Raw genomic sequence first — 22,118 nt, forward strand, 5'->3', positions numbered from 1 at the left:
GCATAGGGGGTGAGCACGTGGTGGCCTCCCTCGGAGGGGAAGCAGAGGGGGGCGATGCATGCCCCACCCCAAGCATACCCTCCATCCCCTCCACTTCCAGCCAATGTCGGTTCTGCCCACACTCACCTGCAGTTGAAGCTGGTGGGTGGTGGTGGTGAGCAAGCAGTGTTCCCACCACCTGACTTGGAAGAATTTCCCTGAGGGGTCAGGCCCTGTGGGTGCCGACCAAGTAAAGGATGGATAGGAGGAGGACGGAAGGATAGGTGGATGGGTGATTAGGCAGATGAACCCCCCCCACATGGCTGGGGGGGTTGCATATGGGTCCCAGTGGCAGGGCTGGGTTGTGGGGTGCTCTGGGATGAGTGAGGCTGCCTGGTAGCCCAGGTGTCCTGGGACTGCCATCATGGTGTGGTGGTGTGATCCCATGCTCGTTTTCCTGGTGGCCTGGTGTGTCTGGGTCCTTTTTCCTTTCCCTGGGCAGGCACCTGTGTCCTTCCATCGCAGCTCTTGCCCCATGTGCATTGCTACCCTTCCCCAATGCTGCTAGCCCTTCCCCTGCCCCAAACAGGTGACCACCCTGCCTCCCCATGCCATGTGTCTCTCTCCCAGCCAACCTGGGACCTGAAATGGCTCCACCTCATGTGGGTGTCACCCTCTGGCCGCCACAGCCAGAAGGGTGTCCCTAGGTGATGTGGTTCTTGAGTTCCCCTTGTGTGTGGGAAGGGGGGAAAGAGAATTGGTCTCAGAGTGTGCATGTGGGGCACGGTGGACATCAGTAGGTGTCTCAGGAGACGGTTTCCATGGGGCAGGTTGTGGCTCTTCAGTGGCATAAGTTGCAGTCATAGGGTCACCAGGAGGGGGGGACCTGGGGGCCAAGGAAAGGTCATTCGAAGTCCTGGGTGTTGCAGCAGGACTGCCCTTGTGCTGGATATCTCTGGTGGTGAGACCCCATGTCCTTCCCTGACAGCCAATTCGCATCTGGTTTCTTTGGACAATCCCCATGCCCACCTCGTGGAGGCCTGTGGCCACCCCCCTCCACCACCATCTATTTGTGGCATCTCTCTTAATGCTGGCTGCTCCCACATTCATCCTCCTCACTCCCACTCCCCTGTCCAACCACCCATCTGTTCCCATCTGCTGATCCCCAGGCTGCATCCTTGTGTGTCTTGCTTCCCTGGGCCTGCTGCAGTCCCGCTCCATTCCTGCCACTGCTTGCTGTTGTATGTCCACTGGTGTCATTGCCTGCAGTGAAAGGGCAGCCTTTGACTCACCCTCCATGTGTCCCCTCTCCTCTGATCTCACCTGAGCACCAGTCAGGACGTGGCTAGCCATGGTGGCCTGGCCACCATAGCTGCACCATTCCCAGGTGGGGCGGTGTTGGAGGGGTACCTTGGGCCTGGGCCATTTTGCCACCCACCATGTCTGAGTGAGCATGTAGATCGGCCCCAAACCAGAGGCCCAGTGCCCTGGCCCTGCTCCCTAGGCTACCAGAGAGGGAGGTCCACATCAGGGGGGTGGTGGGGAGCTTAGTGCTTCCCCCACCCCTCCATGAGGCTGCTGTGCAGCCCTGTCCTGCTTGCACCCTCAGTCGAGTAGTGGGTGGCCCGTCCTATGTCCTCGCCTGTGGAATAGCAGGCCTTCCCTCCAGGGATATGCACCTCTGCCCCCTGCCCTGCAGATGCTCCCCACCCCCACACGTGCTGCCCCCACACACCTCACACTGTGGTCCACCTGGCCCACTGTCCCCTCATCTCCTACTTGGTTGATCCTGCCAGTAGCATATGTTTGTCTCAAAGATTAAGGCATGCATATCTAAGTATGCAGAGCAGGTACAGTGAAACTGCAAATGGCTCATTAAATCAGTTACGGTTCCTTTGGTTGCTTGCTCCTCTTCTACTTGAATAACTGATAATCTTAGCGATAATCCATGCCTATTGGGCACTGACTCTCTTTGCGTGATGTGTGGTGGGGGAAATCCATGAATTTATCAGGCCAAAACCAACCTAGTCAGCCTCCTCCCCTCACTCCCTGGCCCCAGTTGGCAGGGGGAGGGGGTTGGCTTTGGAGACCCTAGATAATCTCAGGCCAATCACATGGCCCTGTGGCAGCAACAACTCCTTCGAATGCCTGCCCTATCAACTTTCAATGGTAGTCACTGTGCCTACCATGGTGACCATGAGTGATGGGGAGTCAGGGTTCAAATCTGGAGAGGGAGTCTGAGAAATGGCCTCCACAACCAAGGAAGGCAGCAGGCATGCAAATTACCCACTCCGTTCCCAGTGAGGTAGTGATGAAAAATAACACTACAGAACTCTTTCGAGGCCCTGTAATTGGAATGAGTCCACTTTAAATCCTTCCATGAGGATCCATTGGAGGGCAAGTCTGATGTCAGCAGCCATTGTAATTCTACCTCCAATGGCATATATTACAGTTGCTGCAGTTAAAAAGCTCATAGTTGGATCTTGGGAGTGGGCAGGCTGTCTGCAACAAGGCGAGCCACCACCGGTCCTACACCTTGCCTCTCAGCACCCTCTTGATGCTCTTAGCTTAGGTGCCCCATGGGGCCCTAAGCATTTACTTTGAAAAAAATTAGAGTATTCGAAGCAGGCCCAAGCCTCCTGGATACCACAGCTAAGAATAATGGAATAGGACCATGGTTCTACTTTGTTGGTTTTCAGAACTGAGACCATGATTAAGGACAGCCAGGGACATTCATATTGCACCACTAGAGGTGAAATTCTTGGACCAGTACAAGATGGACCAGAGCAAAAGCATTTGCCAAGAATGTTTTCATCAATCAAGAACAAAAATCAGAAGTTTGAAGACAATCAGATGCTGTCATAGTTCCAACCATAAACGATACCAACTGGAGATGTGGTGATGTTATTCCCGTGACCCACCAGGCAGCTTCCGGGAAACCAAAGTCTTTGGATTCTGGGGGGAGTATGGTTGAAAAGGTGAAACTTAAAGGAATTGATGGAAGGGCACCACCAGGAGTGGAGCCTGCAGCTTATATTGACTCAACATGGGAAACCTCTCCCCACCTGGACATGGACAGGATTGACAGATTGATAGCTCTTTCTCAGTTCCATGGGTGCTGGTGCATGGCCATTCTTTGTTGGTGGAGCCATTTGTCTGGTTAATTCTGATAACTAGTGAGACTCTGGCACTGGCATGCTAACTAGTTATGTGACCTCCAAGCGGTCAGCATCCCCCAACTTCTTAGAGAGACAAGTGGCATTCAGCCCCCTAAGATTGAGCAATAACAGGTCTGTGATGCCCTTAGGTGTCTGGGGCTGCACGTGCACTACACTGACTGGCAGGCACTGGTAACCCGCTGAACCCTGCTCATGATGGGGATCAGGGATTGCAATTATTCCCCATGAACGAGGAATTCCCAGTAAGTGTGAATCATAAGCTTGTGTTGATTAAGTCCCTGCCATTTGTACACACCGCCCATCGCTACTACCATTGGGATGGTTTAGTGAGGCTCTCAGATACACCCCACCAGGGTTGGCACACAGCCCTGGCAGACTGCTGAGAAGATGGTTGAACTTGACTACCTAGAGGAAGTGAAAGTCATAACAAGCTTTCTGCAGGTGCAAGGATCATTAACTTTTGTGAGAACACGGACTGTGGTGGTGCCCTCTGTCTGCCCTCCAGCTTGCTGGCCCCCTCCACTAGTGTGTGCAGGATGCAAGAGCCAGAGGACGGCATCCAGAGGCATGTGTTGCACAGTGGGAGAAGAGGGGGGCATGACCCAGAAGCAGATGGTGCCCTTGTCATGTCACCCAAGGGGAAGGAAGGAAGGCAAGAGATGCTGGGGGGGGAGCATGGAAGGCATCCAATGGACCCGGGTCGGGAGGTTCTGCTGTTCCTTCCCTGGCCTGCTCCCAACCCTGTGCCTCCTCCTCCCCCACAAACCTGGCTGCTACCCACATTCTTCTCTGGTGAACCCCCCTCACTCACTGTGTAGTGCTTGCCTGCACTCTGGCATTTCCCTTCCACCTGACCTTCCTGCTGTGTCCCCGAAGGCAGGTCCGAGGGTTGATCCCGGGTTTTTTGGGGGGCCATGACCTGTCACCTGAGTGCCTCTGGATCATGAGGCCCAACTGCCTGAGGCATGTTCGGCCCACCGTGGAATGGGCTTCGCCTCTGGCTGCCAGCTCTGGACCAGGTTTTCTCCCAGTTGTTGGTCCTCTGTGCCTCCACTCCACTGCTCTGATCCTGCTGCCACTTTCCCCAGGGGGATCTCTCCCTGTGCCCTCCAAGCCTCGGGTCTCTTCTCCGTTTGGCTTTCTCTCTCCCTATCTCCATCCCCATCACCCATGTTTTGGTCCCTGGCCCTGCTTGTGCCCCATGGTTTCCCGTCATAGCCTCCCTTCCAGCATCTGGTTTTGTGGACTTGGTGAGATTGCCATCAGGCGACTATCACCCATGCTCCTTATGTTCTTTTATCTGCTTGAGGAAAGAAGGCATTTTCACACAAAATCAGACTTCTCCATATGTGAGAACACATTTTGAGTGTGTTTAAGCTCCTGAACCCTGCTGTAAACTAGCAGTGCACACAGGGCATATGGAACTGGTTGGGCTCACTTGCCCTTAGTATAACAGAGGCATAGGTGGGAAAAAGGCAAGGATTGGTTTCTGAGGCATACCACCATTTGGTTTGGTGTGTGTTCACTGAGTACAATAGACTTCACAACTAGGAAGCTTGCAGTGTCTTGTTTTGTGGAGTTGGTGATATTGCCATCAGGCCATTTATCTTCTATCTGGCTTCATGCTACTTTTCCCCTCTTGTTGAAAGGAAGACACCTCCTACCATATCAGACTTCTCCATAGAGAAGAACACTTTTTGAGTGGGTTTTAATCTACTGAAGCCCCCTGAAACAAGCAGTGCACAAAGGGCATTTGGCATTTTTGAGGCTCATTTTCCCTTGGCATAACACTGGCCTAGGCGGGAATAGGGGAAGGGTTCCTTTTGGAACAAAACCACCACTCAGGCTCATGTGTGTTCACAGAGGACAATGTACTTTGCAAGTAGGAAGCTTCAAGCATCCTGTTTTGTGGAGTTGGGGACATGGCCATCAGGAGAATATCTCCCTAACTCGCTGGGTGCTACTTCTCCATGCCTGTGAAGAAGTCACTTTCCTACCAAAACAGACTCCTCTGCAATTGAGAATGCATTTTGAGTGAGTTTTAAGCTACTGAAGCCCCCTGCATACAAGCAGTGCTCACAGTTCTCTTGGCAGTTGTTGGACTCATTTGTCCTTTTTATAGCATAAGTGTACGTGGGAAAAATGCAAGGCTTAGTTTCCAAAGCAAACCACAATTGTCACAGATGTTCGTTCACTGAGCACAATATACTTTGCAAATAGGAAGCTTCCAGTGTCTTGTTTTGTGGAGTTCATAATATTGCCATTAGACAATTATCACCCTAGCTCGCTAGGTGCTGCTTTTCCCAGCTTGTAGAAAAGAAGGCATCTTCATCCCATATCTGACCTCTCCACAATGGAGAATGCTTTCTCAGTGGGTTTGAAGCTACTGAGCCCCCCTGTAAAGAAGCAGTGCCCACAGAGCTTTTTTAAGTGGTGGTGCTTATTCGCCGTTGGTATAACACAGGTCACAGGTCTTGTGGGAAAAAGTCAAGAGTTGGTTTCCAAAGCAAACCACCATTGGGGTTGCTGTTTGTTCACTGAGTATAATATACTTTGCAAGGAAGAAGCTTCTTGTTATATGTAGTTGGTGAGATTGCCATCAGGGGATTATCACCCTAGCTTGCTAGGTGCTGCTTTTCTCCACTTGTGAAAAGAAGGCCTTGTCATAACTAGTGAAACTTCTGCACACAATATAACATGATTTGAGTGTGTTTTAAGATAATGAATCCTCCTGCAAACAAGCAGTGCATTTGACACTCTTGCTGTTCAGTTGCCCTTGGTATTACAAAGTTCTAAGGGGGGGGGGGAAGCAAGGGTTGCTTTCCAAAGAAAACCACCATTGGGGCTGATGTGTGTTTACTGAGGATAATGTACTTCATAAGTCAGAAGCTTCCAGATTCTTGTTTGCGGAGTTGTGAGATTGCTATCAGGCAATTATCACCCTGGCTCAGTAGGTTCTGCTTTTCTCTGCATGTGACAGAAGGCATTTTTTGCACAAAACCTCCATATGTGAGAAAGTGTTCTGTGTGGGTTTAAGCTACTGAGGCCCCAGGTAAACAAGCAGTGCACACGGGATATTTGACAGTGTTGGGGCTCATTTGTCCTTGGTAAACCAGAGGCCTAGGTGGGAAAAAGGCAAGGTTTGCTTTCTGAAGCAAACCATCATTGGGGCTGGTGTTCATTCACAGGGTACAATATACTTTGCAAGTAAGAAGCTTTGACCCTCCTGTTTAGTAAAGTTCGGAGCATTACCATCAGGAGATTATCTGCCTGGCTCGCTAGGGGCTGCTTTTCCCTGCTTGTGAAAAGAAGGCAATTTCATACCAAATCAAATTCTCCATATCTGAGAATGTGTTTGAGTAGGTTTTAAGCTACTGAATCCCATTGCATCCAAGCAGTGCTCACAGTTCATTTGGCAGTGTTTGGTCTCATTCACCTTTGGTATAACACAGGCCTTGATGGGAAAAATCGAGGCTGTGTCTCCTAAGCACACCACCATTGGGGCTGATGTTTGTTCACTGAGTACAATATACTTTGCAAGTAAGATGCTTCTGGCATTTGGATTTGTGGACTTGTTGAGGCTGCCATCAGGAGAATATCACCCAGGCTCTCTGTGTTCTCCTTTTTCTCTGCTTGATAAAAGAAGGCAGTTTCTTAACAAATCAGACTTCTCCATAAATGAGAACAGGTTTTGAGTGTGTGTTAAGCTACTGAAACCCCCTGTAAGCAAGTAGTGCACATAGGGCATTTGTCAGTGGTGGGAGGCTGATTTGCCATTGGCATAACACAGGTCTAAGTGGGAAAAAGGTGAGGGTCAATTTCCAAAGTAAACAACCGTTATGACTGCTGTTTGTTCACTGAGTACAATATACTTTGCACGTAGGAAGCTTCTAGTATTTGGTTTTGTGGTGTTGGTGAGATTGCGATCAGGAGATTATCACATGGTTTCACTAGGTTCTGCTTTTTTCTGCTTGTGAAAAGAAGGCTTTTTCATACCAAATCAGACTTCTCCATAAAGGAGAACACATTCTGAGAGAGTTTTATACTACTGAAGCCCCTCTCCCTCCTCCCCCTCCAATTCCTCCTCTCCCTCCTCCTGCCCACTCTCCTCCTCCTCTTTTTTTTTCCACTTGTTAACATTTAATGAATTTCACACCATGTGGTTTCAAGCTACAAAGACACAGGACTCACTCACACCCATAATCTTATCCTTAGCTCTTCTGCTGAAGGATTTGACCTTCAGGACGACACCCTGTTTTGGGAGTTTTCCCTTTCCTAGAACTTTGTAGTAGCCTGATGGTACACCATCAGTGATAGGGGGCAGTTCCACTCTTTTTCTTTGCAGCATTTACCCATGTCTGCTTACTGACAAAGGTCCACAATGTGTCACGGTTGACAGCTCACAAAAGCTCTGGTTCCTCTCTAAGTGGTACTGCCTCATACCAACTTTCCCAAGGTATCCAGAGTGATTTTTGTTGAGGTTGAACCTTCAGCAATACATACCTCCAGCATTACCCCAGACTCCTGGGTGCTTCTGGTGTTTGCTGATGCAGCCATGGCCATGGCTCATGTGGCCCCCAAGTTTCCAAGTCTTCCTTCGTCTGGATGGCATGTCACTGGCTTCAACAAAAGAGGAGGGCTGATTTCTTAATGGTGCTGGTAATCTGAAAAGGTCCTGGAACAGCCAACCTCTGGGTTCCTGTAAAGTGAAGTAAAAGATGGACTCACTGTTCATCCAAATTTCATCCCTCTATCACTACCTGCAGCTGAAAACATCCTTATAAATGGATGTTCGTAGTGTTTACCTGTCCTGTCTCTCTTGACACAGTGAGAAATGGAACTTCCTCACACTTTAAATAAGGCATATTGTAGAGTAGTCCAAAAAATGCATGAGATTCACATCCACCTGATGGTTAAAGACACAGGCTTTGGAATACACCTGTGCTGGGCTCAAAGCCCCACTCAGCTGTGCAACTGAGACTCTACCTGTGAAATAGAGGGGGGAGAGTCACATTGCTTTCTGTAGAGAAAGTGGTCTCCTCCAGCACATGGTGCTTTCATTTCATTTCATTTCATTTCTCTTTCTTCCTTTCTTCCTTCCTTCCTTCCTTTCTTTCTTTCTTTCTTTCTTTCTTTCTTTCTTTCTTTCTTTCTTTCTTTCTTTCTTTCTTTCTGTCAGCTTGGGTTTGCATCATAGAAAACCACAGACTTGGTGGTTTAACAACACAAATGTATTTTCTTACATTGGAGGCTGCAAGCCCAAGATCAAGGTTGGTTTCTGGTGAGGCCTTTGTCCTCAGCTTGTAGATGCGGCCTTTTTGCTGTGACCTCACATGGCCTTTTCTCTGTACATTCAAGGGAAGAAAGAGATCTCTGGTGTATCTTTCTCTTCTTATAAAGTCATCTGTCTTATTTCATTAGGGCCCAACACTTATTTTTTTTTTTTTCTTTTTACGGTCACACTTGTGGCCTATGAAAATTCCCAGGTTGAATCAGAGCTGCAGCTGCCAGCCTATGCCACAGCCACAGCAACACCAGATCCGAGTGTCATCTTCAACCTACACAACAGCTTGTGGCAACCCAGATCCTTAACCCACTGGTGGGGCCAAGGACTGAACCCATGTCCTCATGGATACAAGTCAGGTTTGTTTCACTGAGCCACAATGGGAACTTCAGGACTCCACCCTTATGACTTCAAGTCCTTATGGGCCCTGTCTCCTAATGGTCATGTTGGGTGTGACCCACATGTGTAATTTTTTTTTGCTTTTTTATGTCCATACCCATGCCATATGAAGGTTCGCAGACTAGGAATAGAAGCAGATCTTCAGCTGCTGGCATACACCATTACCACAGCAATTCCAGATGCAAATATCATCTGTGACCTACACCACAGCTCATGGCAATGCCAGATCCTTAACCCATTGGGCAAGGCCAGAGATTGAAACTGTATCCTTGTAGATACTAGTCAGGTTCATTACCACTGAGGCATGACACATATAAATCCATAATTGTAAATTTTCTATTAGCTTTCTTTAAAATGCAAAAACAAACAAAAAGCAAAAAGGTAAAATTAATTTTCACAATATATCTTATTTAACTAAATATATCTAACATATCATTTAACACATCATTGATACAAAATTTAATTCAATATTATACTTTTTTCATACTAAGTCTTTGAAATCAGGTGTGTCTTTTACACTTAGGGGACATGTCAGCCCAGACCAGCTACATCTCAATTGCCCAGGAGCCTCATGTGCCAGTGGCTACTGTATTGGACTATACACACCAACAGACAGCTTTTCATGGAGTTTCCTGGTGGCCTCTTAGTTAAGGATCCAGCATTACCACTGGTGTGGCATAGGTTCCATCCCTGGCCTAGGAACTTGCGCACTCCATAAAAGAAGAGAGAGTTTGAAAGAATGACCTCCAGTTCCTTCCTCTTCTATCTACTCAAAAAATTGTTTTAATCAAACTTGTAAAATTAATGAACAGGCATTTCACATATGTGATACAAAAGTTTAGTGGGTGGAAAATTATATACAGTGTAGGAGTTCCATCATGGCTCAGTGGAAGTGAATCTGACTAGTATCCATGAGGGTTCACGTTCAATCCCTGGCCATGTTCAGTGGGTTAAGGATCTGGTTTTGCCATGAGCTCTGGTGTAGTTCACAGATGCAGCTCAGATCTGGCATTGCTGTGGCTAGGGCATGGGCCAGCAGCTACAGTTCTGATTCAACCCCTAGGCTGGGAACCTCCAAATGCCATGGGTTCAGCCCTCTAAAAGGCAAAAAATATCTATACAGTGAAAAGTAAATCTCACCTTCTCCTCTGTCTTTCAGAAACAAAGTTTCCAGCCCCAGAGGCAGCCACAGTTAATAGATTCTGACTCCCCTGCCCCTTTCCAGAGATGTTCTAAACTCTAAAACAGATGTTAACATACATATCCATACCCACATGTGTCTACATAAATGCATAAATATATGCATTTATTATTTTTTACTCTCTTTTCTACACAAACATGAGCATTCTCTGTGCATTGTTTGTACCTTGATCTTTTTCACTTAACACTAATCATGCTGCTTACTAGTTGCATAACACTAGGTGAGTTACTAAATCTCTCTGTGCCTCAGTTTCCTCCTCTGAGAAGTGGAGGGGACTATACTAAAACACTCCAGAAGGTTATTAACAGGATTAAGTAAAGAAGCACTTAGGACTTAGATTAGGAGTTCCCATGGTGGATCAATGTGTTAGGAATGCAACATAGTGTCTGTGGGGATGCAAGGTGTGATCCCTGACTTCACTCAGTGGGTTAAGGATTTGGCACTGTCATGAGCCATGGCATAAGTTGCAGATGATGCTCAGATCCAGTGTTGCCATGCTGTGGTATGGACTACAACTGCAGCTCCAATTCTACCCTCAGCCTGTGAACTTCCATATGCTGCAGGTGCAGCCTTAAAAAAGAAAAAAAAAAAAAAGAAAAGACTTAGAATAATTCCTGGCACAATCAATAAATATTTGCCTTTTTTTTTTAGGAGCCACAGAGTAGTCCATTTCATGGGTCTAGTCTAAATGATGGAAGATGGCCCCGTTCATTGACTTTTAGTTGCTTTTCTCCTCAATATCTTTTTCTAACAAGGAATGCCTCAGTGAGTAATCTTACACATATGTCATTGCTTGATGTGCAGACACACTGGAGGTTCCTTCCCAGAACTGGAATTTTTGGTCTGGGAGTTGCAGCATGTGCAGGGTGGGTTTCATGGCTGAATTATCTTCCTGGAAGAGCCCAACATTGCCAGTTGCACTTGTGGTGTGGGAGTGGTTCCTTTTCCCTGACAGTGAACCTCAAATTTGTTTTTCCTCTGCCAGTGTGATAGCAGGAGACACCACAGGCTCAAGGTTGCCATTTGTCTTCCTCTGGTGGTGAGGCTGGGCATATTTTCGTATGTCTAAGGGATTTTCAAGGAACCTTTGCTCATTTTTCTCTTGGATTATTGGACTCAGCCTCTTTGGACCCTATCTCCCCCACAGGCCTTAGGGACCTCTCTCTGCACACCACCTGGATGCCTTTCCCCCCACACCATTCCTGTCAGTAATTGGATTTCCTTTATGATGTCATCTTGAGCTACAATTTCAATCTCATCTGGTTCAGTTTTCACAAGGAATAACATGTCCTCAGCCAAATCATGAGTACCTCCAGGGCAGGGCATGGGCTTCATTGTCCTGTGAATGTCTGGCTCTAGGCCTTGATGAATACTTCTCAAATTTAATTTAGTAAGTGAAAATCAGTGGCCTGTAGTTATAGAAAAAAGAACATCATGCACCCAACATCTGATTTTTTGAATTGTTCAAATTATTTTTACTCCATCATTAAAATTACAAATTGATTAGCCCTTATTTTCAAATGACTAAAAGTAACTATTAAAACTATTGGGTTTTTATTATTAAATTATCAAAAATTCAAGCACCTTAAGAGCAAAGACAATTTCTCTCTCCCCAAAAAGGACTATTTTTTGGGGGGGGAGCCAAACCCATGACATGCACAAGTTCCCAGGTCTGGGATGGATCCCACACCCATGCCACAGCAGTGACCCAAGCCACTGCAGTGATAATGCCAGATCCTTAGTCACTGTGCCACAAGGGAACTCCCAAAGAGGACTTCTTTAAATGGCTTGTGGAGATCCCATTGTGGCACAGCAGAAATGAATCTGATTAGAATCCATGAGGATGAGGGCATTGCTCAGTGGGTTAAGGATATGGTGTTACTGTGATCTGTGGTAAGGGCACAGAGACATCTTGAATCCTGCATTGCTGTGTCTGTGGTATAGGCTGGCAGCTGTAGCTCCAATTCAATCCCTAGCCTGGGAACCTCCATATGCTCTGGGTGAAGCACAAAAAACAAAAAACAAAGGCTTGTAAAACACCTTTAAATATTTTACCGAGGGGAGGACAAGATGGCGGAGGAATAGGGGGACACGCTCGCCCTCTCCCACAAACACAACAAAAAAAGCACATCTACAGAATAAATGACTCACACAGAACAGCAACCAATCGCTGGCAGAGGAACCTAAACTCCAATAATGGCAAGAAGTTCGTGATCTTACTGGGCAGAATGGGAGAAGAGAGGAGAGTGAGAGAAGGTGAATGCAAGCGGGACGGGTGCTCGCGAAAGGGAACTGAGGAGGAGAAAGGGATTCCGCCCTGGAAAATCACTTACTCGGGGGAAAGATCAAACGAACCGTAGGAATCTCCAGATGCAGAGAAGAGTGTAGCGGTAAGTTGGAGAACTGAAAAGCTGATCAAGAACCGAACGGACCATCTGAACTACGGGCACAGTCATCAAAAATTGAGACGCCTGGGTGGGGGCTGGGCACCGAGACCTCAGCTCTGAAGGTTAGTCCCCGAGAAAGGACTGGGGGTGTGGGGCGGTGTGGAGACTGTTTGGGAGGTCTAGAAACCGGTCTGTCAAGTTTGACGGGGCAGAGACTGCCTGGGAGACTAGAAAACAAAGCTGTTGCAGAGGAAGGGAGCAATACTCTAGGGGTGGGGAAGTGGAAAGCTGCATCAGAGGGAACCTGGGAGAAGAGCTTGGTCTGTGCCTGTGCTGGGGAGGTGAGAGAAGAAGGGGTGGGTCCCCATAGAATACTCCCCATGCCACAGCAAGCTTACAGGCCTGCTAGCTAGCTGAAAGCTGTGCTTCCCAGTGCATCCCCTCCCCCTCACACCTGCCACCCCCTACACTGTCGCCGGACCTGGGGCTGCCTGCCATCTGGGAGGAATGGCCTCAACAATTGCCTGAAGCCTACCACCACAGGGGTTGTCCCTGCACAGGCCTGCTTGCCCTTTGGAAGGACTACACTTCCGCAGAGCAGCACCAAACACCTCCAGCCCCTGAGAAAAGGCCTGCAGCCCAGAAAAGCTAGAACAAGCCTAGCCAGGCCGTGAATACATCTGCCTAATTCTTGGATGGTTTTTCTGATTCCGGCTGCCCCAGGGAGGAGCCTCTTGGGTTTTCAGCGGCCCTGCTACCTGCCCAAGCCCCCAGGGGGTGCCAGGCCCTAGCAGATCAGCTGCATAGGACTGCCAGCTCCAGGCAGGCCCCCCTGACGCCCAGAAAAATGGCAACAAGCCTGGCTGAGCCATGAAAAGATCTCAGACGATCTTTCTGAGTTGGGCTGCCCTGGGGAGGAGCCTCTTGGGTTTTCAGCGGCCCTGCTAGCCACCCAAGACTTCAGGGGGTGCCCCACTCCCGTGGAATAGCTGCTCAGCACCACCAGCCCCCTGGAGGACGCCCTGCAGCCCAGAAAAGCTGCACCAAGTTTGGCCAGACTGTGAAAATATCCGCCTACATTCGCAGGCCGTCCTTCTGAGTTTGGCTGCCCTAGGGAAGAGCCTCTTAGGTTCTCAGTGACCCAGATAGCTGCTCCAACCCCATGGGGGTGCTGCACTCCTGAGGAACAGCTGCCCAACACCGCCAAACCCCTGCAAGAACCCCACAGCCTAAAAACACCAGAGCAGGCTCTGCATGACCAAGTGAACTCTGCTACCATCGTGGTGTGGACCTTCCAGTCCTGTCTGCCCTCAGGAAGTCCTCCTTTGCTTCAACGAAACCCTTTGAAGCAAAGGGTTTAGCCCCATAAACACTCCAGAAGAGCCACACTGCCTCAAAAAAGATTGACCAACAATGCCAGCAATCAGGAAATATTCCATGGCAGTGACAAGGCAAACACTGCCCAGTCAAGGAGAGTACAACTCCCTCAGGAGAAAGAAAACAACAAGCAAGATGAAGAAGCTGAGAAACCACCCCCAGTCAAACCAACAGGAGAACTCACCTAAAACAGTCAACAATGAAACAGATCTCTGCAGTCTGACAGACCTGGAGTTCAAAAGAGAAATAGTGAAAATACTGAAGGAATTAAGAGAAGATAGGAACAGTAGTGCAGATACCCTCAGAAAGGAACTAGAAAATATAAGGAGGAGCCAAGAAAAACTAGAACATTCATTTGTAGAGATGCAAACCGAACTAAGGGCAGTAAAAACCAGAATGAATAATGCAGAAGAACGAATCAGTGATATGGAAGATAGAATAATGGAAATCACTCAATCCGGTCAGCAGACAGAAAACCGAATCAAAAAACAGGAAAGCAATATAAGGGACCTATGGAATAATATATAGTGGGCCAATCTACGCATAATAGGAATTCCAGAAGGAGTAGAAAAAGATAAGGGGATGGAAAATATATTTGAAGCAATTATCGCTGGAAACTTCCCCAATCTAAAGGATACTGGGTTCAAGATACAACAAGAACAGAGGGCTCCAAACAAACTGAACCCAAACAGACCCACACCAAGACACATCATAATAAAAATGGCAAAAGTTAGTAATAAAGAGAGGATCCTAAAGGCAGCAAGAGAAAAGCAGAATGCTACCTACAAGGGAACCCCCATAAGATTATCAGCTGATTTCTCTACAGAAACACTACAGGCCAGGAGGGAATGGCAAGAGATATTTAAAGTGCTAAAAGGAAAAAAAATATGCAACGTAGACTACTCTATCCAGCAAGAATATCACTTAAAATGGAAGGGGAAATGAAAATATTTTCCAACAAACAAAAACTTAAAGAATACAGCAACACAAAACCCAGGTTAAAGGAAATATTGAAAGGGCTTCTCTAAACCAAAAAGAAAGGAAGGAAAGGGAAGAAAAAAGAAAAGAAAAAAAAGGAGAAGAGGAAGAAGTAGGACTGAGGAAACCACAATCAGAGAACAGTCACTCAAATAAGCCAGCATACAGATTTAATCATGAACATGCTTCAAACAAAATAAAATTAAAAAGAAAGAAATAAAAAAGAGTCATCAAAACCATAAACTGTGGGCAAGGCATGTTAGGAAATAAATAACCCTTTTTGTTTGTTTGTATGTTTCTCTTCTTAAATTTAATAGAGTAATGAAGTGTTTGAACTTACAGGACCATCAGGCTAAAACACACAATTATGGGAAGGGGTTAGCATACTTAAAAACCAGGGCAACCACAAGCCAAAACCAAATATTGCATTTGCAAAAAATGAAAAAAGTACACTCAAGCAGATAATAACAGGAGACCATCCAACTAAAAAAAAAAAAAAAAAAAGAAAGGAAGAATGGAGAACCATAGAATCAACTGGAACACGAGGTTTAAAATGGCAATAAACAATCGTCTATCAATTATCACCTTAAATGTCAATGCACTGAATGCCCCAATCAAAAGACACAGACTGGCTGAGTGGATAAAAAGGCAAAAACCTTCAATATGCTGCCTACAAGAAACTCACCTTAGGACCAAGGGTACATATAGATTGAAAGTGAAAGGGTGGGGAAAAATATTTCACGCCAATAGACACGACAGAAAAGCAGGAGTCGCAACACTCATATCAGACAAAATAGACTTTAAAACAAAAGACATAAAGAAAGACAAAGAAGGACAATACTTAATGATTAAGGGATCCATCCAAAGAGAGGATATTACTATCGTCAACATATATGCCCCAAATATAGGAGCACCCAGATACATACAACAAATATTCACAGACATAAAGGGAGATATTGATGAGAATACAATCATAGTAGACCTTAATACCCCCCTCACATCAATGGACAGACCCTCTAGACAGAAAACCAATAAAGCAACAGAGCTCCTAAAGGAAACAATAGAAAAGTTAGACTTCATTGATATCTTCAGGACACTACATCCAAAAAAATCAGAATACACATTCTTCTCAAATGCTCATGGAACATTCTCAAGAATCGACCACATATTGGGACACAAAGCTAACCTCAACAAATTTAGGAGCATAGAAATTAGCTCAAGTATCTTCTCTGACCACAAGGCCATGAAATTAGAAATTAACCATGGGAAAAGGAAAGAGAAAAAACCTACTACATGGAGACTAAACAACATGCTACTAAAAAACCAATGGGTCAATGAGCAAATCAAGAAGGAAATTAAAAAATACCTTGAAACAAATGATACTGAAGACACGACCTCTCAAAATCTATGGGATGCTGCGAAAGCAGTGCTCAGAGGGAAATTTATAGCAATACAGGCCTTTCTCAAAAAAGAAGAAAGATCCCAAATTGACAACTTAACCCTCCACCTAAACGAATTAGAAAAAGAAGAACAAAAATGTCCTAAAGTCAGCAGAAGGAAGGAAATTATAAAGATCAAAGAAGAAATCAATAAAATAGAGACTCAAAAACAATAGAGAAAATGAATAAAACCAAGAGCTGGTTCTTTGAAAAGGTCAACAAAATTGACAAACTCCTGGCCAGACTCACTAAAAAGAGGAGAGAAAGAACCCAAATAACCAAAATTATAAATGAAAAAGAAGAAATTACAACGGATACAGAAGAAATACAAAAAACCATAAGAGAATTCTATGAACAACTATACGGCAACAAGTTTGACAATCTGGAAGAAATGGACAATTTTCTAGAATCTTACAGCCTGCCAAAACTGAATCAAGAAGAAACAGACCAACTGAACAGACCGATCACTAGAAATGAAATTGAAGAGGTCATAAATTCAATCCCTACGAATAAAAGTCCAGGACCAGATGGCTTCACAGGTGAATTCTATCAAACATATAAAGAGGAATTGGTGCCCAACCTCCTTAAACTCTTTCAAAAGATTGAAGAAGAAGGAATATTCCCAAAGACATTCTATGATGCCACCATCACCCTAATGCCAAAACCAGACAGAGATACCACCAAAAAAGAAAACTATCGGCCAATATCATTGATGAATATAGATGCAAAAATTCTCAACAAAATCTTAGCCAACCGAATCCAACAACATAACAAAAAAATTATACACCATGACCAGGTTGGGTTCATCCCAGGTTCACAAGGATGGTTCAACATACGCAAATCAATCAGCATCATACACCACATTAACAAAAAAAAAGTCAAAAATCATATGATCATCTCAATAGATGCAGAAAAAGCATTTGACAAAGTCCAACATCCATTCATGACCAAGACCCTCGCCAAAGTGGGTATAGAGGGAACATTCCTGAATATAATCAAAGCCATTTATGATAAACCCATAGCAAATATAATACTCAATGGGGAAAAACTGAAAGCCTTCTCACTCAAATCTGAAACAAGACAGGGATGTCCACTCTCACCACTGCTCTTCAACATAGTTTTGGAAGTCCTAGCCACAGCAATTAGACAAACAAATGAAATAAAATGCATCCATATAGGAAGAGAAGAGATAAAACTGTCACTGTGTGCAGATGACATGATACTATACATAGAAAACCCTAAGGACTCAACCCCAAAACTACTTGAACTGATTAATCAATTCAGCAAAGTAGCAGGATATAAGATTAACATTCAGAAGTCAGGTCCATTTCTGTATACCGGCAATGAAATATTAGAAAAGGAATAGAAAAATATGATATCTTTCAAAATTGCACCTCACAAAATCAAATACGTTGAGATACACCTGACCAAGGAGGTAAAGGACCTATATGCCGAGAACTATAAAACTTTGATCAAAGAAATCAAAGAAGATGTAAAGAAATGGAAAGATATTCCATGCTCCAGGGTTGGAAAAAATCAATATTGTAAAAATGGCCATACTACCCAAAGCAATCTACAGATTCAATGCAATCCCTATCAAATTACCCATGACATTTTTCACAGAACTAGAACAAAAAATCCACAAAAGACCCAGAATTGCCAAAGCAATCCTGAGAAACAAAAACCAAGCAGGAGGCATAACTCTCCCAGACTTCAAGAAATACTACAAAGCTGCAGTCATCAAAAGAGTGTGGTACTGGTATCAAATCAGACAGACAGACCAATGGAACAGAATAGAGAACCCGGAAATAAACCCTGACACCTATGGTTAATTAATCTTTGACAAGGGAGGCAAGAATATAAAATGGGAAAAAGAAAATCTATTCAGCAAGCATGGCTGGGAAACCTGGACAGCTGCATGCAAAGCAATGAAACGAGAACGCACCCTCACACCATGCACACAAATAAACTCCAAATGGCTGAAAGACTTAAATATATGACAGGACACCATCAAATTCCTAGAAGAAAACATAGGCAAAACACTCTCTGACATCAACCTCATGAATATTTTCTCAGGTCAGTCTCCCAAAGCAATAGAAATTAGAGCAAAAATAAACCCATGGGACCTCATCAAACTGAAAAGCTTTTGCACAGCAAAGGAAATCGAAAAGAAAACAAAAAGACAACTTACAGAATGGGAGAAAATAGTTTCAAATGAAGCAACTGACAAGGGCTTAATCTCTAGAATATATAAGCAACTTATACAACCCAACAGCAAAAAAGCCAATCAATCAATGGAAAAATGGGCAAAAGACCTGAATATACATTTCTCCAAGGAACATATACAGATGGCCAGCAAACACATGAAAAAATGCTCAACATCGCTGATCATAAGAGAAATGCAAATCAAAACTACCATGAGATACCATCTCACACCAGTCAAAATGGCCATCATTAATAAATCCACAAATAACAAGTGTGGGAGGGGCTGTGGAGAAAAGGGAACCCTCCTGCACTGCTGGTGGGAATGGAAACCGGTACAGCCACTATGGAGAACAGTTTGGAGATACCTTAGAAATCTGTACATAGAACTTCCATATGACCCCACAATCCTACTCTTGTCCTATCCAGACAAAACTCTACTTAAAAGAGACACATGCACCCGCATGTTCATTGCAGCACTATTCACAATAGCCAGGACATGGAAACAACCCAAATGTCCATCGACAGATGATTGGATTCGGAAGATGTGGTCTATATACACAATGGAATACTACTCATCCATAAAAAAGAATGACATAATGCCATTTGCAGCAACATGGATGGAACTAGAGACTCTCATACTGAGTGAAATGAGCCAGAAAGACAAAGACAAATACCATATGATATCACTTATAACTGGAATCTAATATCCAGCACAAATGAACATCTCCTCAGAAGAGAAACTCATGGACTTGGAGAAAAGACTTGTGGCTGCCTGATGGGAAGGGGAGGGAGTGGGAGGGATCGGCAGCTTGGGCTTATCAGACACAACTTAGAATGGATTTACAAGGAGATCCTGCTGAATAGCATTGAGAACTTTGTCTAGATACTGATGTTGCAACAGAACAAAGGGTGGGGGAAAAATGTAATTATAATATATACACATAAGGATAACATGATCGCCTTGCTGTACAGTGGGAAAATAAAAAAAAAGAAAGAAATTTTCACAGTGAATTTTAGCCCAAAGACAGGAGAAAATCAGCAGTACACTAACAAAAGAGGGCCCACCTACATCTTTTGTCAGCATAGTTGGGAAATGAAGGCAGAAAAACAAAAAGAACATGTTGATTGGAGCCCTTCCTCATTTGTGCATGTGTGTTATGGAGCATCTTCAACATATTTAATAAGATCATAACCAACATGCAGGCTTGGTGGGGAGGTTGGGGGGATACAGAAGCCAAAGAAATCAAAACATCAGAATATCTGTTTGCTCTTCCAAATTGATGGAGTAAATGCACAATGTGCCACCTGGGTAACCCACTGGCTAAGTCCCAAAACTGGCCACAGTAACCACAGGAATTTCTTGGACACACTGGAATCACTGGAGGAAGTGATGCTGCCAGGAATGATCCCAGTGTAGGTCAAGCCTGTATGAAGAACTCAGGGCTGTTCAATGATTGACATGATGAAGGTCTTATTTTTAAATCCTCATGACATCCCTTTGAGAGGGTGTTCTTATTCCCAGAAAAAAAATGGGGTTAGGAATGATATCAAGACTTGCCCCCTGGACTTTCATTTCTCAGATGTTCCAGTATCAGGTCATTTCTGCTTCTATTTTTGACTTTCAGTCCCAACAGCATAATCTTTATCAGAGGGTGAACGTTTTACATTTGCAATTCTAGAATTTTCTTTTGGCTGGGTTTCTGGCAGCCCACTGCAGGTTATTATTATTATTATTATTATTATTATTATTATTAATATCTCTAATTGCACATCAAATGAACCAAGACCTAGAAACGGTCCTAGGATGTATCCTGGGGAAGGGGGTGGGGTGGAGGTCCCTTTGGGATTTCTCTTTGCAGTTTAAGATTTTGAAAGGCAAAACTTTCTGGAGTGGGGAGAGTAAAGTCTCTGAGCCACCCTTTCAATTCAAATCTCAACTTTCCTTACTCCCTAGTCTTTTCACTGGATGTTTGGGGCTCAAACCTGCTTCCTGACAATTCTCTGATGAAGTTGTTCCTAAATTTGACTGTATATTGAGTCACCTGCTTAGTGTTCCAAAAATGAGGCTTTCTCAGGCTTTGCTTCCAACCTACAAGACAAGACGCTGAAGCTCTAGAAACTAGACTAATCCTAAGAGGACTCTCATTTGAGTGTTGAGGATCAAAAAGAGTTGTGGACACATCAAGATACACATGGATTTAATGTCTTTAGAATCACTTGGATTACTGACCAAGTCACATCTATGTAAATACCACTGCATTACAGAGAAGCCACCTCCATCATCCTGAAACCCCCAGCTGTTTTCAATGCATAAAGCTGGTGGTATTTACTTTCATGTTTATTATATGTTTTTCCCCAGCAAGGATGGTAGCTCTGCCGTCTTCCTGGTCAAGCCACAGTGCCCTGGTTGGTGCCTGCCCGTCTTGGGGACTCAATTAGTTTGTGGTGGGTGATGGCATGATTTGACTATAAATACTATCAGAAAGAAGGGACGCACCCCAGTCCTCTTCCACTTTGACCTCCTTATTGTACAGACGCTGGAAGGCAGACCTGAGACAGTTTCTCACAGTTGAGCCTCTCAGCTCAGGTCTGCTGAAGCCACTTTCTATTCCTAGGACATGTGGCATTATTGTTTTTGCTTTTGTCTTTTTAAATTATAGTTGATTTACAGTGTTGTGCCAATTTCTGCTGTACAGCAAAGTGACCTCATCATACATATATACACATTCCTTTTATTATCTTCCATCATGGTTTATCCCAAGAGACTGGATATAGTTCCCTGTGCTGTATGGTAGGACTTAATTGCTTAGCCATGTTTTTTTTTTTTAATACTGAAAGATGTGCATTGTAGCTTTGTTTGTGTTACCAAAAACCTGGAAACAAAAGGAATAAATACTGGCACATCCATATTGTGGAATATTATACCATCGGCTTTTTGGATATGTGCACAGGGAACACACAGTGATGGAGGCTGACTCTATTGTTATTTGACAGAAGGGACATGGATTTGGGCATTGCGGGTGGGAGTCCTGGAACCAATTCTCCAGGGGTTACTGAGCAATGGCTGTGCAGATAATAAAGTAAAACAATCTGTAAGTATAAAGAAATAAATCTGTTAAGAATTGTGTCAGATGAATTTCCATGAAGTATTGTTGAGTGACAAGAATAAGATGAAGGAAAGTGCAAATAGTACTCCATTTCAGTAAAACAAATGATGATAAACTATCACTGTTTAGGATTACTTGATCCTGGATTAAAATAGGAAAAAAGAACTTCACTGTGAAGACTGGTTCTGTGTGGGGGCTGAGTGGGATGCAAGAGCCTTAGGGGAAAGAGACAGAATGTTGGGAGAAATCAAGAAATAAAGTGAAGAAAATAAGATAACTGTAATAGTAAAAATCATATTTATGAAGCATAATTATGAATGCATGTATATAAAATTTCTGGCCACCCCCATTGCATGCAGATATTCCCAGGCCAAGAAATGCTTTTTTTTTAATGGGAAATTCACCTAATGTGATGGAAGAAAAATATAGATATTTCAATGTATTTTTTAAGGAAACAAAGGTTCAGAATACATAAGGCAATGTTTAAATTAGGAATTTAGAAGAAAGAAAAACAAGGTAAATGCAAAGAAAGATGGAATAAAAGGAAATCACTCTATCTGCAATTTTTAAAATTAGAAATATC

The 22,118-nt window shown here is 44.4% G+C and overlaps 2 pseudogenes; one reads left to right on the plus strand and one right to left on the minus strand.

The window, feature by feature from the left end:
• Nucleotides 1-1,755: 1,755 nt before the first annotated feature.
• Nucleotides 1,756-3,614, plus strand: LOC146399345 (18S ribosomal RNA; annotated as a pseudogene).
• A 3,709-nt stretch (nt 3,615-7,323) lies between these two features.
• LOC110257365 (large ribosomal subunit protein uL15 pseudogene) lies at nt 7,324-7,770 on the minus strand (annotated as a pseudogene).
• Nucleotides 7,771-22,118: the final 14,348 nt, after the last annotated feature.

Source organism: Sus scrofa, chromosome 10 (assembly GCF_054392235.1).
Source record: "Sus scrofa isolate SSC_HxYL_T2T_F1_AM1 chromosome 10, Sscrofa_HxYL_maternal_Yorkshire_Landrace_v2.0, whole genome shotgun sequence".
NCBI lineage: Eukaryota > Metazoa > Chordata > Mammalia > Artiodactyla > Suidae > Sus > Sus scrofa.